The following is a 27,274-nucleotide window of genomic DNA, read 5'->3' as shown; positions in this document are numbered from 1 at the left end:
ATTATGGGAACTTCCCCTACAGTTCAGTGATTGAGACTTCAACCCTACACTGCAGGGGACAAGTGTTTCATCCTTGGTCTGGAAACTAAGCTCCAACATGCCGTGTGGCACAGCCAAAAAGAATAAATAAAAAAACAAAGTGCAAGAATTTCTTTATTTAAAAACATGAAAATTATGATACAGATCCACACGTCTTGAAATTATCACCAAATCTGGAGAACATACAGCAGCTGAGGTAGAAAAGAAAGCTGAATGAGACAGAGAAGATGCTTCACCAGACCCACAGGGGGTCTCTACCTGGGGAAGTAAGACACCCTCAAGACTTCTGGAATTGCAGAAGTTGTCGATGGCTGTGCTCAGAGATGTCAACAACCCTGGAGGAGAGGCCCATGAACAGAAAGACTTTTTTGGCAAAATGCCCACAGCGGCCCTTTCGTGGAACCCTGGGGGAGGGGAAAGGCTTTATGATTGGGTGGTTTGTGGGAAATGCCATTTGAAGTGAAAAAGACATTTCACTCTGACCTCTTCCCTACAGTGTGGATAAAACCGCTGACATAAAAGACAATTTGGGGGTTAATATGTAATATTTGCTTTTCTCCTTCTAACTTATTTCACTTATGTGACAGACTCTGGGTCCATCCACAACTCTACAAATGAGCCAATTTCCTTTCTTTTTATGGATGAGTAATAGTCCATTGTATATATGTAACATGTATATTAACACATAGATGTGGAATCTAGAACAATGGTACAGATGAACGTATTTGCAGGGCAGGAATAGAGACACAGACATAAAGAAGGGACATGTGGACATGATGGGCAGGATGGGATGAATTGGGAAGGCAGGATTAACATGTAGACACTACCAGGTGTGAAATAAGTAGCTAGTAGGAAACTGCTATATAGAACAAGGAGCTCACCTCTGGGCTCTGTGATGACCTAGAGAGGTAGGATGGGGAGGCTGGGAGGGAGGTCCAAGAGGGCAGGGATATATGTATATAGAGAGCTGATTCAACAGCTTCCCAGGTGGTGCAGTGGTAAAGAACCCACCTGCCAATACAGGAGACACAAGAGACATGGGTTCGATCCCTGAGTCAGGAAGATCCCCTGGAGGAGGAAATGGCAACCTGCTCCAGTATTTCTACCTGGAGAACCCCATGGACAGAGGAGTCTGGTGGGCTACAGTCCACGGGGCACAGAGTCAGACGTGACTGAGCACCAGCAACCTATAGCTGATTCACTTTGCTGTACGGTAGAAAGTAACACAACATTGGAAAGCCACTATATCCCAATTTTAAAAAAGACAATTTGGAGGAAGAGAAGATTATGAAAAACAGGAATTTATTTGAACATATTAGAGTATAAAATTAGCACAAAATATCCTGTGATTTCAGACCTACAATTCCTAATAGCGTGGCTAAATTCCTACCATGGTCCTGTAGCTTCCATAGACAACATGTGTTTCTACCTTAAATTAAGGCTGGGAAAGGAGTCTGACATAGGTTTACACCCCAAGGTTTTCTATTTTTTGTGGTGGACATATTCTTAGTTAGACTTCTTTCCACATGGTGAGCTCTATTTCTCTAGCCTTATCTCCTTCCAGGAATGAGTTTGCTTGAAAGACAACTAATTTCCTTAGTCCCATTAATGTTGTGGGTTCATGTCTGGCCTAGGACTGGACTGGATCAAGTTTCCAGTTGAACAGATCATGGAGGCAAAAGAATGAAATACACTTATTTCTTAGACCTGAGTCTCAGGCTGCTCTCTCAGAGTTGAGGAAGTCTTCAGGTCCACCAAAACACATGGTTAGACGGTGGGGAAGTCGGGATGGGCATCCCCCAGGAAATTTGGGGTGCCACTGTCTGAACTAATAATGATGTTTCCTGAGCAGACAAAAACAATAGTGACATCATCGAATTTATTTTCTTAGGGTACATTTTTTCAAGTGAAATATAGATTCAAAGTGTAAATACACTATTCAGGCTTCTGATGTAATTGGTCATTGTCCTTCGAAACAAAACATGCCTCTTGATTTGGATACTAACCCTGGATGACTTTTTTGGTGATATAAGATGTTAAAGCCTTAAAAAGAAATGCATAAAATTACTTAGAGTATGCCAAGTTGCGTTTTGATAACTAAAGACTTTCTCTATTGTTCATTAGCTAATATTCAATTATAGCTAACAGAGACCTTGATATTAACTTTCAGATAGAGAGAGATAAAGTGTTAAAAAAAAAAAAAAAAAAAGAGGAAACAGAGAAAGATTGAATAGGAATACACTGAGATGGATCATCTTTGGAGAAGCTGGAGCTTTCTCCTTGAACAGACATGTCTCTATCGCTCTGTGTGTGCTTGCTAAGTCACTTCAGGCGTGCCTGACTCTTTATGACCCTATGGACTGTAGCCCATCAGGCTTTTCTGGCCATAGGATTCTGCAAGCAAGAATACTGAAATGGGTTGCTATACTCTCCTCCAGGGGATTTCCTGACCCAGGGATCAAATTACATCTCTCATGTGTCCTGCATTGGCAGGTGGGTTCTTTACCACTAGCACCATCTGGGAAGCCCTTTTGCAGTTATCCATTCTAGCACTAATACTGGTCCAGGAAAATAGCCACAGTTTTCCATTCTCACTGGTAAGAAAATCAATATCAAGTTTTTAAAAATATTTTCTGAAAGGTAGCAATAAAGTCAAATAGAAGAAAATTGAAACCAGAAGGGAATAAAAACATTCAAGATGATTGCTTCAATGTCAAATTTACCACAAGAAGAAATATCACCATGGATCCATGATCAAATTAGGAAACTCTCTAGATCTTTCTGAATTTCCAAACCACCTTTCCACCCAGCCTATGCTCTTAAATACTTTGAAATACCTCTGCTTTGAAAGATCTCTCAAAGAGTCCTTGCTGTCAACTCTCTCGTGGTAGGGACCTCTCTGAGTATGGGTCAGAAGAGACAGTAAGAGGTGGTCCCCTGAGGGTAATTCTCAGACCTACCTGGAAGTTCCTCTGCTCCGGAAGGGGGCGCTCCTGGTGCAATCTCTAAGCGTGATGGATGGTTCAGTACCTGCAGAACCCTGCTTGCTAATGGTACCTCTGCAGCTTCAATCAGTCTGTCTTTTTCCCTCACCCTGACCTTGAAACTTCTGCACAGCCACTGAAAGTGCATGCATGCATCACTTGGTCTCCATAGCAACTGCATCGGACCATCAGCAAAGCAAAAGGATTCAGCATTCTTTTGTTTATGATGCTTTTACTTAGATGAGGATTTCTCAGTCTTTGTTTCATTGACATGACAGGCCTGACAATTCTTTACTGTGGGGGCTGTCCTGCCCCCTGTAGGATGCTTAGCAGCATCCTTGGCCTCCACCCAGTAGATGCTGGTAGCAGCCCTTAATTGTGACAAACTAAATTATCTTCACGCATTGCTGAATGTCTCCTGGGAAAGAAGTTACTCCCACTTGAAAAACACTGAACTAGATCATGGAAACATGGGGCCAAATTGGATGTTGTTATTTTAGTTGCTAAGTCTTGTCTGACTCTTTTTTGACCCCGTGGACTGTAGCTTGCCAGGCTTCTCTGTCCACAGGATTTCCCAGACAAGAATACTGGAGTGAGTAGCTGTTTCTTTCTTCAGGGGATCTTCCCAACGCAGGGATCAAACCCGTGTCTCCCGTATTGGCAGGGGGAATCTTTATTACTGAGCTACCTGGGAAGCCCAAATTGGATGAGGTTTCATATAATCTATAATTTCTTTTCAGTTTTATCCTGAAATCATTCTAAATCTTGTCTGTTAACCACAGGGAAACCCAGCAAGTGTCTGCTTGGCCAGCACTTTGTGAATACTTAGAAGTAACTCAAAACTCTCACCTCTGTGTGCCACTAATTGAAACAACATATATACAGCTTATAAAGTATTTTAATTTTTTTTTTATAAAAGAAGTGAGTGCCTCTCATAAATAATTTCCAAAAACCTGGAAATTTACTTTAAAAATGACAAAGTAAAAAAATGCGAAGCATTCTGTCTTTTCCTGCAGTAACTATTCTCAGCATTCATGTGTCCATCCTTCTGAACAAATTGAACACTTAAAAACTATAAATCAGGAGGAAACCCATTAAACCAGTTAAAATGTCTCCAAACAAGCTCTCCCTGCCAATATTTCAGACATGATAAGGCTGCCAGTTACAACAGGGGAAGTAAAACTGTGAGCTATTTCCCTGAAGAACCAGTGACAAAAAAATTTGTGTCTATTTCCAGTCACGAAACTAAGGATTCTGTAATTATACCTATGAAAGGGTTTTAGAAAGAAATGCATCAAAATGATACCTGAAGTAAATAAAACAGGGGAAATATGATCAAGAGAATGAAAAAACTCAGGGGGAAAATTATCACTGCCTCATTTTTACTGGTTCATTTTCCTCCTGGCGTGGTTGACATCTTTGTTTCTATGAGTGTTGTGGATGGAGAAAACAGAGAATGGAGACAAGGCTATAAAATCCGGCAAACAGACAGAAGGGGCCCTCTCTCACCATGTATTTTCCTAAATGAGCCAGTTCCCACCAGTCCTGAAACTATAAAGGGTTCTGCAGTTGTAACTTGCCAGGAAGCACGAAAAACCCACAAAACACATGCATCCCTTCCAAGAAGCCACAGAGCAATGCACATCACGTTTACATAAAAAACAGGGCCACTTGGACCTGTGTTCCATTGAACTCTGCAGAGGCTCAAATTACTGAGCAATAAACACAGTCTAATTTTCTATCAAAAGTAGTTTACCTCACAGTCCAGTCTCAGTGAAACAAAGGATGTGTTCTTGAACCAAATTAAGGGTTTTCGCTGCTACTACTGAACCCTGGGAACAAATGTCATTTATATTGGACCTCACTGGGTTTGGCTCATATCTGAAGGCTGGAACCTGCAGTATTGATGAGATCCTCATAAAACCCTGTGTGTGTTGTATTAGTATCCTTTCTTGCAGACAAAATACTGATGCTTACAGAGGAGGTAAATTTAATAACTGAGGCAGTCATGAAAGCCAGAATACATCTGAAGCTTGCTCACTCCAAATTCTGTGCTCCTAACCCCACTATTGATACTCTTATTTTTTAATTTAATTTTTGCTTTATATTAGAATATGGTTGGACTTCCCTGGTAGCTCAGCTGGTGAAGAATCTGCCTGCAATGCAGGAGACCCTGGTCGATTCCTGGGTGAGGAAGATCCCCTGGAGAAGGGATAGGCTACCCACTCCAGTATTCTTGGGCTTCCTTGGTGGCTTAGTCAGTAAAGAATCTGCCTGTAATGCAGGAGACCTGGGTTCAATCCCTGGGTTGGGAAAGTCCCCTGGAGGAGGGAATGACAACCCACTCCTGTATTCTTGCCTGGAGAATCCCCATGGACAGAGGAGCCTGGCAGGTTGTAGTCCATGGGGTCACAAAGAGTCAGACACTACTGAGCTACTAAGCACAGCAGAGAGTATATTTGATTTATAAAATTGTGTTAGTTCAGGTGTCTAGCAAAGAGATTCAGTCACACACACACACACACACACACACACATATATCTCCATCCTTTTTCAGATTATTTTCCAATATAGGTTATTATAGAATATTAAGTAGATGTCCCTGTGGGCTGAATTAGGAGTTGGGATTAATTTTACACACAAATATATAAAATATATATTCAACAAGGACCTACTGGATAACACAGGAAACTCTATTCAATATTCTGATAATCGTATTTACTCCCCCAAATTTCATTTATTGAACCAAATTTTCATTTTTGTATTTGGTGAATACAGTGTAAACTACATCTTGATCTTCATTCTGATGAAAATGAGGACAGAATCCATGGGCATCAGGCTATTCTTTCAGAAAAAAGGTTAGTAACTGATGGCCAGCCTGCCACATGTCTCCTGCAAACACATTGTGTCTGGAAGCACAGAATGTAGAAAAATGTTTCATTGGTATCCAACATAGGAAAATAAAGCAATTTTATATAAAATTCTCAATTTCTGGCTTTTTGTGAAGCATTGGTTGCTTTTGGAAATTCTGGAAACACATTCTAACTTGGCAAAGACGACCTGAGTGTGAGGGATGCCTTCAGAGCTTTCTCGATCCACCTGCACCCCTACCTGTTCTAGCACCCCAGTGCTGGTGGCTCCCATTTCAGAAACTTCTCATCCTTTCCCTTGTAGGTCCAGGGGCACATGACTGCAAATAAAATAAAAATAATTTCTATCAGAGAAACAGATGAGCTTGACTAAGGCAGGGAATGAAAATCAAAGCCATAATGAGCTGCTGTATCATAAATGAGCATAAATTACATTGTCAGGGTTATTTACAATTTCACGTGGCACAGAACCTTGTACTTAGGTCTACTTAATTATTCCATGCAGAGTTCCTTTTTCAATAAAGATTTCTTATTGTGGCCAAATAGCTCATTTAGAAGCTTCTGTTGTATATGAGATTCAAAACTAGCTATAAAAGGTTCATCATCATAGATTCAGAGGACAACTGTAGCCAAGGATCTAAAGACTGGAACATTTGTGCAGAGATGTTCAAGAGTTTAGGAATAAAGCATAATGCCTATGACCTCCCTCCATGGTTGTAGAAATACTGAGTTTAATTCCAAATAGCGTGCTGGTCAGGTCAGCATGCTCCTACCAGGAAGAATAAAACAAACAAAACAAAATTTGGGAAGAAAATGTACTGGCAAATTTTTGCAAGGGTTGAAAAATTCCTTCTGAGTTTTTTTGTTTCTTCGATTTGTTGGGTGCTTTTTTTTAAAGCATATAATTCACAGATATTTCCTTATGTGTAATAAAAACCTATGACTCCTTTTAAAAAATGATCATGATGCCATTATTATTCTAAAATACAATAAAAATATGCCCATAATATCATCAAATATCTAGTCAATGTTCAGATTCTCTGCATGCCTGAACCTATTTTTAAACCTTTAATAGACTATGAGTGGATGCTGCATTTTTTTCCCCATACATGAGTATGGCAGTTTTTCAATCCACTTTCTTCCCACTAAACTTAGCAAATCCTGTAATTACATCCATCCTTGCTGTACTATACACAGATGCTCATTCTAGAATAACAGTGAAGCTTGGTTTCCTGTAGGAGTCAAGCTAGGTAACTAAACTGTGGAGACAAACAAGACTTAGCTTTGTTTAAAAAAAGAATTACGTACCAGTCTCATGGAAATTTCCAGTACAGTAAGTTTCCTACATACAAACCTTCAAATTGCAAACTTTCAAAGATGCGAACATGTGTTCCATCAGTGTCAGGCATGAGTGACATTCCAGCTTGCCCTCCATCTCCTGTTGCTGACGATCCTTCAGCTCCACCATCTCCACCTCCTCTCCATCCTCCATTGGTAACTCTTCTTGCCTGTTCACTCAATGCCAGCTCCTATATGCCCGCTGTTGTACTATACTTTTCAAGGTCCAACTGTAAGATTAAAATATATTTTCTTTACATTTTATTTTTTCTATTTATTATTTGTGGGAAAAGTATTTAAAACCTATTACAAGTACAGTACTATATAGAAGATTACATCAGTTGGATACTTAAATTAACCTTGTTGGACTTATGAACAAATTGGATTTACGAATGCACTCTCTATAAAGAACTTGTACACGTGTAGGGGAGTTGCTGTATTGGAATGGAAGAAATAAAGCCTGCTTTTAAAAGAATGAAAGTAAACGTTAAGCTTTGAGCTGCCATAACAGAGATGTGAACCACAACCACGGGGTTGAGAAGCAAGTTATTACTCTAAAATATTCCCAAAGCATCCTGGGCGTGTTTAACCAGGAACTACTATCTCAGACGCAAACAGACAAAGCCCATGATCTTAAATATAGCTACGATGCTTCGATTGTTTTCTAGAGCAATTGTCAAACAAAAGTTGTCCTGGGGGAGTTCTTGGCAGAGTGACAGATAACAGAAAGCCCACCCTGCTTCTGGGATGCAGGCTTCTCCACCTGTGGCTTCAGTAAACATCCTTACATGCTTTCCTCCAAGCAAATGACACCTTATTAGAAGTAAAAATAAACACAAAAATATCATCAAACACTCTCTCTGTTTGACTACTTTGAAATTAAGTGCTTCAAACCTACTTCATAAACGGTCTTGTTGACATTTGGTTAAACAGTCAACACTTATACCCTCAAGTCTGTTTCTGGAACAAACATCCAGTTTCTGCCCAAACTTTGCTCTTCTTGTCCTCTTCCTGGAGCTTCTGCTTGGGTCTGGCTCCTTTGTACCCTCCTTCACAGAGGAGAGAGAGAAACTTCCCTGGTGGCTCAGATAGTAAAGCATCTGCCTACAATGCTGGAGACCAGGGTTCGATCCCTGGGTCGGGAAGATCCCCTGGAGAAGGATATGGCAGCCCACTCCAGTACGCTTGCCTGGAAAATCCCATAGATGGAGGAGCATGGTAGGCTACAGTCCATGGGGTTGCAAATGTTGGACACGACTTCACTTTCTTTCACTTTCACAGAGGACAGGGTCCTCATACCACCTCTCAGAGGAGTCTTTCTGGACCTTGCTGTCTATGGCTTCTCTATGCCCATTTAAATGAAATCTACCAAGGTACAGTTTGCATACAATACAACACATTCTTATCTTTTGGGCCTGCTACATGGCTTGTGGGAGCTTAACTCTCTAAGTGGGGCTTGAAGCAAGGCCCTAGGCAGTGGGAGCATGGAGTCCTAATGACTGGACTGCCAGGGAATTCCCTACAACACAGTCATTTTTAAAATTTTTTAAAAAAATCATTTTACTTATTTATTTGGCTGTATCAAGACTTAGGACATGTGTGATATTTCCTTGAGGGGCATGGATTCTCTAGTTGTGGTGTGAGGGCTCCCAAGTGGACAGGGTTCAGTAGTTGTAGCACATGGGCCCTCTAGTTGTGGCATGCAGGCTCCGGAGCGTGTGGACTCAGTAGTTGCAGCATAAGCACTTAGTTGCCCTGTGGCCTGTGGGATCTTAGTTCCTGGACCAAGGACTGAACCCCTGTTCCCTGCATTGCAAGACAGGTTCTTAATCACTGGACCACTAGGGAGGTCCCTACAGCACACTTATTTACAGTGTGCACTTCAGGTGGTTGAAAGTCCCCCCAAAACACAACAAAATTACATATTTTTTTTCATCATTGAGAATTAATTATTTCCCAAAGCCTACAATCTACATCCTTATTTCCTGATTCCCAGAAAGTATAATGTTTTCCTCCAGATCATACAGTTTAATCTAAAAATTGAAAATATACACAAAGAGATTAAAAGTCACACACAAATCAAAAGTTCTAAAAATGCAATCATAAACTAAATAAATTGCACCCAGTTGAGCCTCTGAACCATCCAATGCCCCCTCTTTTCTTGAGTTTACAGGCCTCCCCTTCTTCCTCTTCATCTCTCATTCTCCCACCTTTGAAGCCCTTCCTTCCACATCCCCTGCTGAGGCTGAAGGTGTGTCCTCCTGTAAGCAGACACAAGACGATGTAAGAGGCCAAAGCCACCCGCTCTGTCATTGGTGGAGGCATCCAGCCCAGAGGTCCCCATTTTAGAGGGCAGATTTTGCCTTTGTAGTTATTTTGGGCAGAGAATGGACCACTGAGGATTGAGCAAACTGGCATCCCCTGCAGACATGGGCAAGCAGAACTTGTGGGGATGAAGCAGCAGTTATTCTTGTGTGTGGAGATGCCACATGCCCCACTGTTTGCTCCTGGAGCCAGTTGCCAGGCTGTGAGGAGGCCCAAGCAGCAGGACTGGTGAGACCCTATAGAGCAGTAATGGGATCCTCTGTCCCATTGTATTTGTAATTGTAATTGTAATTGTATCCACAATCGCATACAATTGTGGATCAGGCCACGTGACAAACACGAACATGACAGCCATGTGGGTGTGTCCCCTTGAAAGTAGATTTCCTGCCCCCAGTCACAGCATCACAGCTGACACCACAGAGCAAACTGAAGTTTCCTGGGCCACACAAAGATTGATGTTATGTTAGGCAATTATGCCTTGGGAGAGGGGATTATTACACGGGGATGGATAACTGATAATTCACCAAATGTCTTGGAAGGAAAAGCAGCATAGAATGGTGTGCTTATCGAATCGGATCTTCTCTTCTGGTTTTTCTTTATTCAAATTTTGGATTTGGGACAGGTCTTTAATATTTCTGGACTTCCCTAAAGAGATGTTGCTTTTTGTGTATTTTTAAATAGATACTCAGTTTGTTTGCATTGGGAGAGTTGATAGGCTATAAGTTGGTTTATCTTGGTTGGAAATGGAGATATGCTAGGTGTTAAGATTTTCTAAAAATTCCCAAAATTCTCACTCTTATTCCCCAAAATAAGAATGGGCCTCCTATCTCTTAAATATAAACTATCTTGAAGTCATCTCCTATTGTTTGGGTCCTTGTGTCCATGTTTAGCAATAGACCTCATATTGATTTCATTTAAAAAATATTTAAAGGGCTTCCCTGGTAGCTCCATGGTAAAGAATCTTACTGCCAATGCAGGAGACATGTGATTGATCCCTGGTCCTGGAAGACCCCACAAGCTGTGGAAAGGCTATGCCCGTGCATCAAAACTACTGAGCATGTGTTTTAGAGTCTGTGAACAACAACTGCTGAACCCATGCACCCTAGAGTCCATGCTCCTCAACAAGAGAAACCACCTCAATGAGAAGCCTGACCACTGAAACTAGAGAACAGTCCCACTTGCTGAGACTAGAGAAAATTCCAGGCTGCAATGAAAATCCAGCACAGTCAAAAATAAATAAATAAATACAATTTTTAAATTATTTAAGAAATTTAAAATCTGGGTCACTTTTAACAGCTGGAAAAAGGAAAGAAATTTCTAAAAAATGTGTTAGATCTATTCCTTATTCTCAGATAATTTTTATTCCAGCTTGAGAGACAAAGATAACCCACACTAATGAGGCAGAGACTAACTCCAAACGATTATATTTGATTTAGAACACTATTATGTTGAGCGCAGAAACATATGCCAAAAACAATAAGTATTACATCTACCATGGCACACTGTGGAATTAGCCAAACTGTAACTGACAACCACATTAGCAATTACAAATAAAATTTACTAGGAAAGCTGAAATGAAAATACATCTACAAGCAACTTAATTTCACTCTTAGAACTTTGGTAATAGGGCACATATGCATATTTTAAACACCATTGTGACTTTTATATAAATATAGAAGGGTACTCTTTGGACTCATAATTTTGGTGGAAATAGAAAGTTTGCTTTAGAACTCTCAATTGCACAGACTTTCATCTGATCCTGGAATAACTTTGAGGAATTAATTTTATAGTTTTGGTATAAATATCTTGGCAATTTGGGCCCACCAGAACCCTGGGTGACATGGGGAGGGCCTCTAAGATACCCTCAGAGATTTCCATCCCCTGGTACCCACACCCATGGATGATCCCCTCCCCTTCAGTATGAGCTGGATTTAGTGAATCTCTTCCAACGACCAGACTATCCCAAGGTGATGAGATGTCTCTTCTGAGATTAGGTTATAAAAAAGACTTCTGTAATTTGAAGTGTATCCTCTTGCCTTCTCTGGAGGAAACCAGATGCCAGAGACAGCTGGTAGAGCTTCAGTGACAGAGAACCAAGAGTTGGCAAAGACCATGTGTGTTAGCTCATAAGCTGAGTTTGGAGTCGCTATGTTCCTGTCTCATGCTTTGATGGCAACCTCATAAGATTTTCTAAGACTACTGACTCACAAAAAATAGTAAGATAATAACTGTGGCTTTCAGCTGCCAAGTTTGGGAATTATTTTTGTTATATCACAATAAATATCTAATATACTGAGATACCTGCTTGGAGCAAAGGTTCTATGCTTTATGTCCAGTGATTTATAATTTATTTGAAACAAAAGGTTGACTTGCTATTATCAGGAAAGATTTTGGGAAGGCTGAAATTTCACAACTGCCAAGGGCTTCCTTGGTGACTCAGTCACTCAAGAATCCAGCCACAACGCAACAAACCCACATTTGATCCCTGAGATGGGAATATTCTCCCAGAGAAGGAAATGGCATCCACTTCAGTATTCTTGCCTGGAAGAAAAATCCATGGCCAGAGGAGCCTGGTAGGCTATTGTCCATAGGGTCACAAGAGTCTGACACAGTTTAGCAACTAAACCACTACCACCACCAAGATACACTGGAAAAGAAAAAAAAAAAAAAAAAGCAACTTCTATATAGAAAAGATGCTCCATTATAATCTCAGTCACTGGTTCACAACCCTGGCTGAGCATCCAAAGTATCTGAGAAGGATGTGTTAGGTACATATTTATGTATGATTCAGATTCATTAGATATCAGGTGAGACCCAAGAATCTGGATGATTAATAATAATATTCAATAATCTGTTGAATATTTCCCCAGATAATAGTTTCAATCAGTCAGTCAGGTGCCCCTTGATTGACAACAATGACAACAATGACCAGCTAGCTATACAATATGAATTTGTCCCCAGATTTACCTGATATATGGTGACTATTACATGTGCTCATTTGTTCAGTGAGATATAGACTCTAACTCTCAGTAAAGAGAGCTTTACTCCTTTCTTACTAAAGAACGCTCTTGCATTGACTTAACTTACATGCTTACATCGACTTAACTTACATGCTATTTGGAGTAAACACATTATTAATTACCTTCAATTAATGTTAGTTTTGGTCTTCCCTGGTGGTTCAGATGGTAAAGAATTTGCAAGCAATGCAGGAGACCTGGGTTTTATCCCTGGGTTGGGCAGATACCCTGTAGAAGAGAAAGGCTACTCACTTCAGTATTCTTGCCTGGGAAATCCCTTGGGCAGAGGAATCTGGCAGGCTACATTTCATGGGTTGCAAAGAATAGAACACGGCTGAGTGACTTTCACCTTCAATGATAGTTTTAGACACCTGTGAGATCACCTGATATCATTAATTAAAGAAGAAATAAGAGAAAAAGAGGATGGCGGGGGCAAAGATAATGTTTAAGAAGAAAAAACAAAGCCAAGAAGAGAAGGAGAAGAGAGAAGAGGAAAGAAACAATAATGAGACATTTAACAAAGACTTAAGGGCTATTTCTTAGGATAAGACTCCAAAAGTCAAGGACATTACATACTGTTGTAAATATAGCTTATCAGGCAATTTGGAAGTTATTGGGTTGTGATTCTGGAATACCCACCAGACTGGGGAATGACATAAGTGTCCTAAGTTTAAACAAATAGGCACTGATCATTTGGGATGAAAATTCTAGCCAAAACATCAAATACACATTCCAAATGTGCTTTATCTCAAACAACTTGAAAGATATATTCTAGAAAACAGCATTAGACAGATGATTCTAGAATAATAAACATGTTGCTGCCATATATATATATATATATATATATATATATATATGATATATTTAAATAAAACGATTTAGGAAATAGAATGAGAAAAGCAGTTTTTCCAACACCTATATAACACTGGATTTAAAATGGATTTAACTAAGTTAATATGTATTGTAAATAGATTATTGAATTTTTCATCCACACGCCTGAAAGTTTATACATGCAAATTCTTTTTTTCCCCTTTTCTTCTCTTCAGGGAAATATTCTACACACACTGAAATATTTCCTCTGGGGGCTATCAGTTAGCACAGACCTTAAGACTCAGATATTACAGCATGATTAGGAAATGAGTTGCACAGTTGACAGAGAATTTGTTACTGCTAAAGATCTCATTGGAAAATCGAGAGATTCTGACAATGAAGCAGAATCTGGTCTGGAATAAACTGTAACTCTCAGCCAGTAACATAAGCCTTAAAGCAGTAACAGAAAAAAAATGTTATGAATGTAATGATTTTGCATGTTACTGTGGTCTACTTTGATTGTGGATATCTAGCAAGAAAATTGAGAGATCAGAGGATTGCAATAGGGGATCAACAAATAATTCCATCTATTCCCGGAGGAACACCTGTGAGCCTTGGAACTTAAAATGAACAAGGACCAAGAACAACTGTTTAGGTTGCTAAGGACTGTGGTTGCTGTTTCGCTAAGTCGGGTCCAACACTTCTGCAACCCCATGGACTGTAGCCTGCCAGACTCCTCTGTCCATGGGGTTCTCCAGGTAAGAATACTGGAGTGGGTTGCTATTTTTCCAGGGGATCTTCCCGGCGCAGGGATAGAACCCATGTCTCCTGTGTTGGCAGGTGGACTCTTTATCACTGAGCTACCTGGGAAACCCTTGCTAAGGACTACAGACAACAAAATATAACTGATATAATAGTGGAGTAAGAAACAACAGGAATTAAAAACAGAGTTGGACTAACATTTCAGATCATTGAAATATTTTAAGTTAAACTTTGGGGGCACTGTCATCCACATGTTTGAGTTCTTTCCCCCCCCCTCCTATTCTTATTGAGAAGCAGAATATGCATCACACACATAGAAATACTTGCCTTGGGGTTATTGGTCCTTGCTAGGGAGACTTGGAGACTCAGATGCTACCTAATGGGAAGACAAAATTCAACTACCAGTTCACACAAAGTGGCATGACGGTTTTAAGAGTTTTGGGGTTGATGGACAAGGGAGTTGCAAGAAACAATTGAGTTTATCTGTTTGAATAAGAAGAGAGAGAAGTTGAGAGAGCTCCTACAAATAATTCAAATATTATTTGCAGATCTTAGAAGAAATGATACCTCAGAAAGGACATCATTGTGAATATCAGTGACTACAAATGACCAGAAGAACTCAAGAGTGTCTGGTTTCTTTGTACTAAAACACACACAGCTACTAGAACCAGCCCATGGAATCCTAACTTGAGTTCCCCCAGATCCCAAATTTCTGTTCACCTGAATTTTATCTTCATTCTGTATATTAAGTAGAGCATGCTGATGGTGCTATTTTGAAGAGGTATTATTCCCAATGAGTATTTACAAATAATTTATAGGAATTCTCACTTTCAAAAATGCAGATTGAGCTATGGTTTGGTGAATGGAAGATCTTTATTCTAAATTTTATCCTTCCTAATTGAATGGAAAGAAAGCACTAGCTTGCATAGTATAAAATTTCAGCTATAGAGATTTGCTTGTCTACTTTCCTATTGATGCAGACATGTTGGACCAAAGTAAGGCAGTTTTAAAGAAGACATTCATACTTTATGTACTCTCTAATCAAAGGTGGTGAATTAATTTTAACTAGTGCTTTTCCATAATGGATATTGGGTGGCAAGCATTCGTAAATGATTAAAGGGGAAAGTGTATAAAAGATCATTTAAGGAATGGAAAAGAAGATGCTATCACTTTTGAGAAATAAGACATTGTAAGAGACATATTCAGTGGATTAAACTACCTCCAAAAGAAGATATGTTGGTTCTGAGTTAATAATGAAAATGATTTTTCTTACTCTCCTCTGGCTCATCTTTAAGGATATTCTATTTGTCATTTAGCTGACAGACATGAAAAGAATTACAGAACAAGCTAAGAACAGTCATTTCAAAGTAAATTGAGAATTCTTTCTCCTTATGGAAGTCTTTGCCCCTTTTTAAATATGCATTTTAAAAAGATACTAGTAACAAGCACATTATAATCACATTTTTTCCCCCTGAATCTACTCTTCAGCTCCCTTTGTATTTTTTTACAACTGTTCAGTAGAAAGAGAAACAAATCCATGGACTTTGAAGTTTTCCATTTCTTTCTTTTGCTTTGAGAGAGAAAATTTACACTACTTAAGTTGTGAAACTACAATCAAATAGAGAATACACTTAATTTTTTTTTAAGTTTTTGAGTGTTTTGTCCTAATTATAGAACAAAATGATTGTTGGATAAACCTGAAGTAAAAAATGATTTTATATATGTGTGTGTGTATATATATCATATTATATATTATAGATTACATATTACACATATAAAGTATATATACATGCATATGCATATATGTGTGTGTGTGTGTGTGTGTGTGTGTATATATATATCCATAGGATTTCCCCAGCAAGAATACTGAATTGGGTTGCCATTTCCTCCTCCAAGGGATCTTCCCAACCCAGGGATCGAACCCAAGTCTCCTGAGTCTCCTGCATTGGCAGATGGATTCTTTATCACTGAGCCATCTCGTAAGCTCCACACACATACACTCACATATGTAGAAATAAGAACAACTAGAAAAGCCTCCCTTTCAGTACATTATTTATTAAAGAAATATTGGTTCTCATGACAGGACATATTATGCATAATTTCACATATTGCTAACAATCAAGACTACTTCTCACTCTTGAAGTTTTCTATCTTAATTTTTGGGAGAGGAGGACTGCTGAGGTTAATTGATTAGATAATATAATAGCTTGAACATTAATGGAATTTTTATATATTACAGACATTTTATTTTAATTTGTTTCTGTGTAAGAAAATCCAAACTCAGTTGCTTAAATTAATAGCATTTATTTTCCCAGGAATATTCCTCCTGCTCTGGGCTAGAAGGAACATGATGATCTCTGCCTTACTTGGCATCAGACAGGCCAGCTGAAGCCTGGGACGGAGTCATGTGAAGTCAGTTCACACATGTCCAAGGAGTATGAGGGCTTCCCACTGGGTCCTCACTGGACCTTTCCATGTGGCTGCTTGCTTTCTTCAGAGTATTGTGGCTGGATTCAACAGTGGGAGAGTCCCAGAAGGACCAAGAAGACATTGTATTGTCTTTTCTATCCTTATATTGGAATGCCCACAGCCCAACTTCTGTCACAGTCTTTTGTTCAAGCTAGTCACCAAAGACCACTTCACCCCAAAGGGAGAGGGGAAAAATAATTCAAACTAGGGAGAGGACACATGGTAGCCATTTCTGGCAGATTCAGTCCACCACACTAATAATTCCCAGGATTGTCAGTGTTAGCATTATCACATCACCAGAAATACTGTGTTTTGCCCACATCATGTAATTTGTCCATCACAGTGATCATGTAAGGGAAAACCTCTTATCACCCCCATCATCACAGGTGAAGGAAGTACAGTTTGAAGAGGTAGGTGACATGACTGTGTTATACAGACAATACAAGGCAGAACTGAGTTTGATACCAAAAACGTGAATGAGAAATTTGCATTATCAGGTCAGGATTGAAGAGGAGAAATTGTGACCTTCAATGCAATTTGTATCCATGTTGAGATTTATTCCTATTTTGTTTAAGAAAAACCCACTGACACAGTGTAGGAATTTGTGTCCCTAATTTCCTTAAGGACTTTCTCTTGACTCAACCAATGAACCTCCTGGACAGAGAAAAATAAGACATCTTCTATCCTTGTGACCAAGTCAAGACTTAACATTTAATATGTATAAAGAACAGTCTTTCCCCCTCCAGGTACTGGAATCAGCCAGTTTAGCAGGTGAAGAAGTTCAGGTGCCAGTTATTGGGGTCACAAGTTTTCCATTCCGCATGTCTCTGTGCTTGGAATTTCAAGCTTGTGAAATGTCACGGGATGCTGGAGGGTGAAGAGGAAGTCCTCACCTCCTGCGTCCCCAGGCTGCAGGACAGAGGGGATCCTTTGTATTCTTGTTGTTCGGTCACTAAGTCGTCATTTTCGACTCTAGTGAATTGCAGCAACCCACTGAACTGCAGCACGCCAAGCTCCCCTGTCCTTCACCATCTCCCAGAGTCTGCTCAGACTCATGCTCTTCGCTGGCTGCCCTCCAACCATCTCTCCTCTGCCACCCCCTTCTCTTCCTGACCTCAATCTTTCCCAGCATCAGGGTCTTTTCCAATGAATTGGCTCTTTGCATTAGGTGGCCGAAGTATTGGAGCTGCAGCTTCAGTTTCAGTTCTTCCAATGAATATTCAGGGTTGATTTCCTTTAGGATTGACTAATTACAGTGGGGACCCTTTGTATTAGCTTGTGGTTTTTAAAAATTTCTGTTTTCTGTTGAGTTGACATCTGGAGTCTTTCTGATTAGGGAGAGACTGCCCATCCCCCCCACCTCCCCAGGATTAGCTAATTCCTAGAGATAGCAAAGGGCTTCACATCTTTCCTTTGTAAACCAACTAATCCAAAGTCCACACCCACCCCTTCCTCTACTGTGTCTCTACACTCAGGGGCACCATTCACCTGCCCCAATCATCACAAGGCCGGGTCCTGGACACCTAGGGCCAGCCCTTATGTCCTAAAGCTCAACAGAGATATTCAAGCAGTCCAATCCTAAGCCTGCTTACTGGCCGTTGCCTGTTACTTCCCACAGAAATTAAAATAAAGGATCTTGTCCACATTTTCCTCCCCTTTCTCTGCCTCCTGAGTGACCCTGGTGCTCTCCCAAGTGGCCCCCGGTGGCCTGACATGCCCCTTCCTCATGGGAATGGTAACAAACTACCTTTTTTCTATCTGAGACTTGTGGTTATAACTTCCTTTTATTTTCTTTTATTGGAGTATAACCTTAACACTTTTGTGTTAATTTTAGGTCTACAGAAAAATGATTCAATTATACATATACTCATTATTTTTCAGATTCTTTTCTCATATAGATTATTACAGAATATTGAGTAGAATTTCCTGTGCTATGCAGTAGGCCTTTGTTGATTAACTATCTTATATAATAGTGTGTGTGTGTTCATCCCAAGCTTCTGATTTATTCCTCCCCTTCAGATTTCTCCTTTGGCAACACTAAGGTTATTTTCAATATCTGTAAGTCTGTTTCTGTTTTGGAAATAAGTTCATTTATTTCTTTTCTTTTCACACTATCTTTCCAATAACAGTCTTGTCTTGATCTGTTTGCCTCATCATTCTCGAGCATTAATAAAACTTACATTTGACAGCATCCTTTGAATATAAACCTGAAGTTACCTGAGATGATCTTGTAATTGTCTACAACCTTCCATAATAATAATAAAAAAGACAGAGCCATAGAGGTCTGGGCATAAAATTGTATATTATACTGAATGGCCATGATGTTCAGGATTTTTCATTAGCCTTTGACTCCATAGGTCAGAATTTCAGGTGTGACATATGAATGCATTTTTTTTTTTTTACTATATCTACCATCAAAATTGCTGATCAGTCTGCTGTCAGCCTCTATCCAGATGTCTTTTGATGAAGTCTCAGAAGAGAAGTTACAGAAGAGAAGGAACCTCAGAGATCAGGCTAATAAGAAGAAATTTCAAAGGTGATTAAATGACCCCTGATTCCATTCCTCCCCTGGCCTGAAGGGAAACCACCGAGTCTTGATTTAATTAACTCCATTTTGCATTTGGTAACTCCTGCTTGCTCCTTGGAAGAAAAGCTATGACAAACCTAGACAGCAAATTAAAAAGCAAAGACATTACTTTGCCAACCAAGGTCCATATGGTCAAAGCTATGGTTTTTCCAGTAGTCATGTATGGATGTGAGAGTTGGACCATAAAGAAGGCTGAGTGCTGAAGAACTGATGCTTTCAAGCTGTGGTGTTGGAGAAGACTCTTGAGAGTCCCTTGAGCTTCAGGGAAGTCAAACCAGTCAATCCTAATGGAAATCAGTCCTGAATGTTGATTAGAAGGACTGATGCTGAAGCTGAAGCTCCAATACTTTGGCCACCTGATGCAAAGTCACAACTCACTGGAAAAGACCCTGATGCTGTTACTGAAAGGTCAGAGTAGGAGGGGGGTCTGGCTGATCACTGCTCAATAGCCATAAACAGGCCAGGTTGGCAGAAAGGAAAATTTGCTTTATTTTAGATGCTGGCAACTGTGGCAGGGGTGAGGGTGTGGGGTGGTGGCAGACATCTGTCCAAAGGCCGACCCCCTGCCTAACAAGCAGGGGTGAGAGCTTTTACAGACAGAGTGGAGAGTAGGGGAGAGGTTACACGCAGAAACAGCATAACCATCTCTAACAGTCATCTTCAATTGGTCATCAGTGGTCTGACCAGCATCATCTTGGTGGTTTTAGGTACAGTTCATCTTCAGTTCTGGGGTGTACTTGTTCCCATTTCTTTGTGGTCAGTTCTCAGAATTGTGGCAGCTCAAGTCCTGGGTGTAGTCTAGTCATCAAGTAGTTAGCTTTTCCACCTGTGTTTTGGTATCTATAAAACAGCTCATAGGATATGGCCCAGAGTATTATCTACAGCCCTTGAGAAAGAACTAAAAATCCTTGACTATGCTTAATGACTACATTATTATTATTTAGCCTCCTTAATACACTTTCAAAGTTTTCCGTTGTTTCAGCATTTCTCACTTCTCTGATTAAATTTATTCTTTGACTGAAGTTTTCCACAGATAAAAGGAAGGCAGAAGACAAGGTTGGTGGGGGGGGGGGGGGTTGGGGTCAGCGGGGAAGAGTCCTGCTCCGTTTCAATACTGAACAGATTGAAGACAGGAGGAGGAGGGGATGGCAGAGGATGAGATGGTTGGATGGCATCACCAACTCAGTGGACATGAGTTTGAGCAAGCTCTGAAAGATGGTGAAAGACAGGGAAGCCTGATGTGCTGCAGGCTGCGACCCTGATGGAGTCGCAAAGAGTTGGACATGACTGAGCGACTGAACAACAACACGCAATTACAACAAACGTCTTGTGATTTCAAAAAATATTTGTTGGTTAATGAGCTCTATCCACCCACCTAACTATGTTCATTCTAGCAAAAAAGAAAAAAAGTTTCCAAGAATTTCCATTAGGGAGCTTGCAACATAATAAATTATGACATATTTATTTTTCATTTGTGGAGAAAATAAATTAAAATATTGAGTGCCAGTTGCACCACCAGAATTAAGACACATTTCTCCGTAGGAGCCACTGGGGATAAATTGGTTCCTGGAAGATACAATAAATTCAGCCTGGTCTCTGAATTCCAGGATGCATATAAACACGTTTCTTTAGAAAGCTGGTCCCCAAAATTCCATAAGAAAATGGCTTTTGCTTCACCTGCCAGTCAGAAAATTATAGGTCTCAAAATAGCCTTTATTTTTGCAATGATTAGCAACTACCCCATTCAGTTACTCTAACTTGTATCTGACTTAGATGTTGGTTTGGCTAACATCTTATTTATCCCAAGCACTGTAAAACTCAGAATATAATTAGTATGGGGTGAATGCTTGCTCAGTTATTTTCTAGAATAATTTCTTAGAATTTATAGAGTTGAGAGATTTTGCACAATCTTGAAGGTTTTTCATGTATTTTGATTATTTCTCTCAAGGAGTCTATATTCATTAGCCATCCTGGCAGCAGGATGTACATGGGCCAGTTTATCAGTACCTGTAACATACACAGGTATCTCCCTGAGCAGAAGCTTCCCTACATTACTAGCTACCCCCTTGTTTGCTTATTTGTAGGACTTGCCATCCCATGGGATCTAAACCCGATAACAGCCAACACCAGTCTCCGTGAGAAGCCCTAGGAAGCAGTGCTTTTAGACAATCCTCAGCTGCAGACAAGAGTGTTGGAGCACCATCCTGGCTGGAGGGGAACCCATGGAATACCTTGTTTGCCTGGAATGCTTGAAAGCATGAAAAAAATGCTCATTTTCTTCCATCTACCAGCGTTCTATTTACCCTATCTTCCCCAACTTCATGCTAATGAAAGGGGGATGCTCATTCCAAGAAGCTAGTTAATTAATCACATCGAGACAATGTCTTTTTTTTTTTTTTAAGATTTTTTATTTAATTTATTTTGGCCATGCCATGTGGCATGTAGAATCTTAGTTCCCTGACCAGGAATCAAACTCTTACGCCCTGCAGTGAAAGCACTGAGGCTTAACCACTGGACTGTCAGGGAAGTCCCTGCAGTGCTCTTTTATTTTTTAAATTAATTTGTTTTTACTTTTGACTTCACTGGGTCTTCACTGTCATGTGTGGGCTTTCTCTAGCTGCCGTGATCAGAGGCTACTCCCTAGTTCACTGCAGTGGCTTCTCTTGTTGCAAAGCTCTAGGATATGTGGGCTCAGTAGTTGTGGCTCACGGGCTTAGTGGCTTAGTTGCCTCATGGAATGTGGGATCTTCCTGGACAGGGATCAAATCTGTGCCCCCTGCAGGCAGATTTTCAACTGCTGGACCACCAGAGAAGCCCCAAGACAATGTCTTCTTAAGAGGAATATTAAAACAACAACAACAACAACAAACAAAATTCAAACATTTTACATATTCCAAGTTTCCAGGAAGACAAAGAAGAAATAAAGTCGGCAAGGTTGCAGAAGGGCAAGTAATGTTGTTGGTGGTAGGGGTTTAGTCACTAAGTCATGCCTGACTCTTGTAATCCTGTGGACTGTAGCCCGCCAGGCTCCTCTGACCATGGGATTTCCCAGGCAAGAATACTGGAGTGGGTTGCCATTTCCTTCTCCAAGGTAATGTTGAAGAAAGGTCAGATCATTTGAAAACATTTTAGTTGTTTAAATTAAAACTTAATTGATGTGTTCACTGTTGCCCACTGGACTGACTTTCACGACTGAATACAGCTGTGTATCTTTCTCCCAGATCAAGATCTTTCTATTTATCCTGCCTCTCCCCAACCTCCTTGTGCATTTTTCTTTTAACTACCCAGTCTATCTGACTCCTTGGGGTGGTCACTTGAACAAAGATATTAGTTTTGCCAGTGTCTATACTTTACATACTTTGGCCACTTCATGCAAAAAGCTGACTCATTAGAAAAGGCCCTGATGCTGGGAATGATTGCAGGCAGGAGGAGAAGGGGAGACAGAGGACAAGATGTTTGAATGGCATCACCAATTCAATGGACATGAACTTGAGCATACTCCGAGAGATGGTGAAGGACAGAGAAGCCTGGCTTCTCGGTAGTCCATGGGGTCTCAAAGAGTCTGACTCAACTGAGTGACTGAACAATATTTTATATAAATGGATGCATGTATATGAATATCTTCTTGTGGCTCTCTCTTCTTTCAACCAAAATTATAACTATTAATTGTATCCATATGTTTACATATGACTTGAACTGTGTATTCCCATGGTTAGTTTATTCTCATATCATATAGATTGTTTTGTATAATATGCATTATATTTTATATAGTACATATTTGTATGTTATGTAAATTTACCACAATTTACTTAGCTCTTTGGGCATTTGGTTTGTGCCTAATTTCTGGCTTTTATAAGTACAGCTGTCTGGAATATTTTAGAACATGAATTTTGGCAAACAGTATGCACACAATTCTTTTGGGTGTATATTTGGGGTGGAATTGATACATCATGGGATATGAATATGCTTAACTTTGGTCAGCCAGTTCAGTTCAGTTGCTCAGTCGTGTCCAACTCTTTGTGACCCCATGGACTGCAGTATGCCAGGCCTTCCTATCCATCACCAACTCCCAGAGCCTACTCAAACTCATGTCCATTGAGCTGGTGATGCCATCCAACCATCTCATCCTCTGTTGTCCCCTTCTCCTACCACTTTCAATCTTTCCCAGCATCAGGGTCTTTTCAAATGAGTCAACTGTTCGCATCAGGTGGCCAAAGTATTGGAGTTTCCGCCTCAACATCAGTCCTTCCAATTAATATTCAGGACTGATTTCCTTTAGAATGGACTGGTTGGATCTCTTTGCAGTTCAAGGGACTCTCAAGAGTCTTCTCCAACACCACAGTTCAAAAGCATCTATTCTTTGGCACTCAGCTTTCTTTATAGTCCAACTCTCACATACATACATGACTACTGGGAAAACCATAGCCTTGACTAGATGGACCTTTGTTGGCAAAGTGATGTCTCTGCTTTTTAATATGCTGTCTAGGTTGGTCATAACTTTTCTTCGTAGGTAGTTGCTTTTGTAGATTGTACTGAAAAGTTTACAAAGTGGTCCTGCCAATTTTGGTTATCATTTTAATTTTCTTTTTTCAATCATTTGCTTGAGTAAAGTTATTGCCTGTTAGATTTGATTCCTTTGTCTTCAGTATATGGTTTTCTAAAATATAGTTTGGGGATTTTCTTTCTTTCTTTGTTTATCCCATTGGGCACTGAACTGTATCTTTGGGATGGGGATGGGAATTTTTGGCTGTGCCAGATGGTAAAGAATCCACCTGCAATGCGAGAGACCTGGGTTCAACTTCTGGGATGGGAAGATCCCCTGGAGAAGGGAAAGGCTACCCACTCCAGTATTCTGGTTGGAGAATTCCATGAACTGTGTAGTCTATGGGGTCACTAAGAGTTGGACACAACTGAATGACTTTCACTTTCACACAGCTTGCAGGATCTCACTTTCTCAAGCAGGGATCAAACCTGGCCCCTTGGTAGTGAAGGTGCATAGTCCTAACCACTGGACCGCCAGAGAAATCACCGAACTCTGTTCTTAAAGGAAATTTAACATCCTTTATAGTGTACTTATTCAGAGCCAAATTGCTTGGGTTCAGACCATGGCTTTGATTCTTACTAGCTGTGTGACATTAGGCAAATTAATTAACCTCTGTTTTCTCTCTGAATTTTCATCTCTGAAAGTGTGATAATAATAATTCTATCTCATAGGTTATAAAGACAGAATGAGTTCCTATACATGAAATTTTTTCCATAGCACCGTAGAGTGGTTATATGCATTTGCTTCTATTATTTCTTAAATAAAAAGTTTGAATCAAAGCCTCCCAAATGACCAAGGCAATGAGATTTTTTACAGTTGGAAAAAGGCAAAAACAGCAGATGATTTATTTTTTCATTTTACAATGCACTTTGAAAATATTTTTCTATATAGTTCAAGAGGAAGTAGTTTTTCTTAGGAAAAGAATCTGAGTATGGAGTAAAGAGTCATTTCCAGGGTCACTATTGAGGTCATCTAGATGGCCTCAGAGAAGCCACTTTTCCTCTTGTGTCTCCCTGTCTTTACATATCCTGTGAAATAATGACAAGTTCCCGGGTGTGGCAAAGCTGGGATGCTGCGTGTGGTCACTGCATCTCCACCTGGGCCCCATTTAGAGGTAACTGTCTTTGCTATGCCTTTGCCACGGGTTGTATATATTGTTAATGGCTTAACCGGAAGTGTTTCCCTTCTTTCTTTCTTTGGTCAGGTACTGGGATGAATGTCCTCACCTCCAAGCAGTCAGTCTTGGCCTCCTGAAGACGGATCATATTTGGATTACATGTGGACTACAACCTAGACACTAAAGAGCTTCAAGAGGGCCCTTTGTACTTGGGTTTTACACTTATTTTTAAGTGTTTTACTCTGTTTGGACATTGCAATTTCTAGTCATTCAATAAACAAAACCCAAAAACATACATGGGGGACTTCCCTGGTGGGCCAGTGGCAAAGACTGCACACTTCCAATGCAATGGGCCTGGGTTCCATGCCTGGTCAGGGAACTAGATCCCGCATGCCACAACTAAGACCTGCCGCAACCAAGTAAATAAATATTTTTAAAAGCGTACATAGAAGTTAGATGTGAAATGGTGATGCCCCACCAGAGTGGAGGCAGGGAGCTGGGATGAAAGTTCTTCATGAGCAGGTAAGTCACAGGAGCCATGACTACATGACTACCTGAACCACACCTGGGACAGAATCAGTGCTCTGTACCCAGATTCCACTGAAGGAGAAGCTTTTTGGATGAGTGGTCCTGGAGCGGGGGATGGGAGGGGAGTTTGCATCAGAATCAAATTGAGTGTCAAAGCAGCCAGCCCAAGGTGTATTTTTTAAGGTTTAAAACATGAAAATGAGGGATTGCGATTGTGTGGAGCTTTGTACCAGCTGCTGGAGAGAAGATAGACAGGAAGAGAAGGCCCAGCAGCTGCAGGGTCCAGGGGACAATCTCCCCACAAACAGAATGAGTTACTGGAAACCATGAATATCCCTGTGAATTGTTTATGTCAAGATCTGACTTTACAGCTCAAATGTTTAATTTCTCAGTGATGGCAAAATGATGCCTCCTTTGGAAACTAAGCGTTGGTTGGGAGCCACGAATGCTTACTCAGGGCTGTCATTGGTGGTCAGATGTGTTGTCCTCAATATTTCTGGAAGCATGAATAAATAAATCTTTATTTAGCAGCTGATATTAGATGCTGTGATCACTCACCTAGAGCTAGACATCCTAGAATGTGAAGTCAAGTGGGCCTTAGGAAGCATCACTATGAACAAAGCTAGTGGAGGCGATGGAATTCCAATTGAGCTATTCCAAATCCTAAAATATGATGCTGTGAAAATGTTGCACTCAATATGCCAGCAAACTTGGAAAACAGCAGTGGCCATAGGACTGGAAAAGGTCAGTTTTCATTCCAATTCTAAAGAAAGGCAATGACAAAGAATGTTCAAACTACTGCACAATTGCACTCATCTCACATGCTAGCAAAGTAATGCTCAAAATTCTCCAAGCCAGGCTTCAACAGTATGTGAACCGTGAACTTCCAAATATTCAAGTTGAATTTAGAAAAGACAGAGGAACCAGAGGTCAAATTGCCAACATCTGCTGGATCACCAAAAAAGCAAGAGAGTTCCAGAAAAACATCTACTTTTATTTTATTGACTCTGTCAAAGCCTTTGACTGTGTGTATCACAACAAACTGTGGAAAATTCTGAAAGAGATGGGAATACCAGACCACCTGACCTGCCTCCTGAGAAATCTGTATGCAGGTCAGGAAGCAACAGATAGAACTGGATATGGAACAACAGAAAATCTGGAAAGAATAAGTGAAGGATGTGTATTGTCACCCTGCTTATTTAATTTACGCAGAGTACATCATGCAAAACACTTGACTGGATGAAGCACAAGCTGGAATCAAGATTGCCGGGAGAAATATCAATAACCTCAAATAGGCAGATAACACCACCCTTATGGCAGAAAGCAAAGAATTCAAGAGCCTCTTGATGAAAGTGAAAGAGGGGAGTGAAAAAGTTGGCTTACAACTCAACATTCAGAAAACTAAGATCATGGCATCTGTTCCCATCACTTCATGGCAAATAGATGGGGAAACAGTGGAAACAGTGGCAAACCTTATTTTTTTGGGCTCCAAAATCACTGCAGATGGTGATTGCAGCCAGGAAATTAAAAGATACTTACTACTTGGAAGGAAAGTTATGACCAACCTAGGCAGTGTATTAAAAAGCAGAGACATTACTTTGCCCCAAAAGGTCCATCTAGTCAAGGCTATGTTTTTTCCAGTAGTCATGTATGGATGTGAGAGTTGGCCTAAAAAGAAAGCTGAGTGCTGAAGAATTGGTGCTTTTGAACTGTGGTGTTGGAGAAGACTCTTGAGAGTCTCTTGGACTTCAAGGAGATCCAACCAGTCTATCCTAAAGGAAATCAGTCCTGAATATTCATTGGAAGAATTGATGCTAAAGCTGAAACTCCAAAACTTTGGCCACCTGAAGCGAAGAACTGACTCACTGGAAAAAACCTTGATGCT

The sequence above is a fragment of the Muntiacus reevesi genome, chromosome 13, assembly GCF_963930625.1.
Source record: "Muntiacus reevesi chromosome 13, mMunRee1.1, whole genome shotgun sequence".
In the NCBI taxonomy this organism is placed as follows: Eukaryota; Metazoa; Chordata; class Mammalia; order Artiodactyla; family Cervidae; genus Muntiacus; species Muntiacus reevesi.
The sequence above is the reverse complement of the archived record's forward strand: the minus strand, read 5'-3'. Positions refer to the sequence as shown.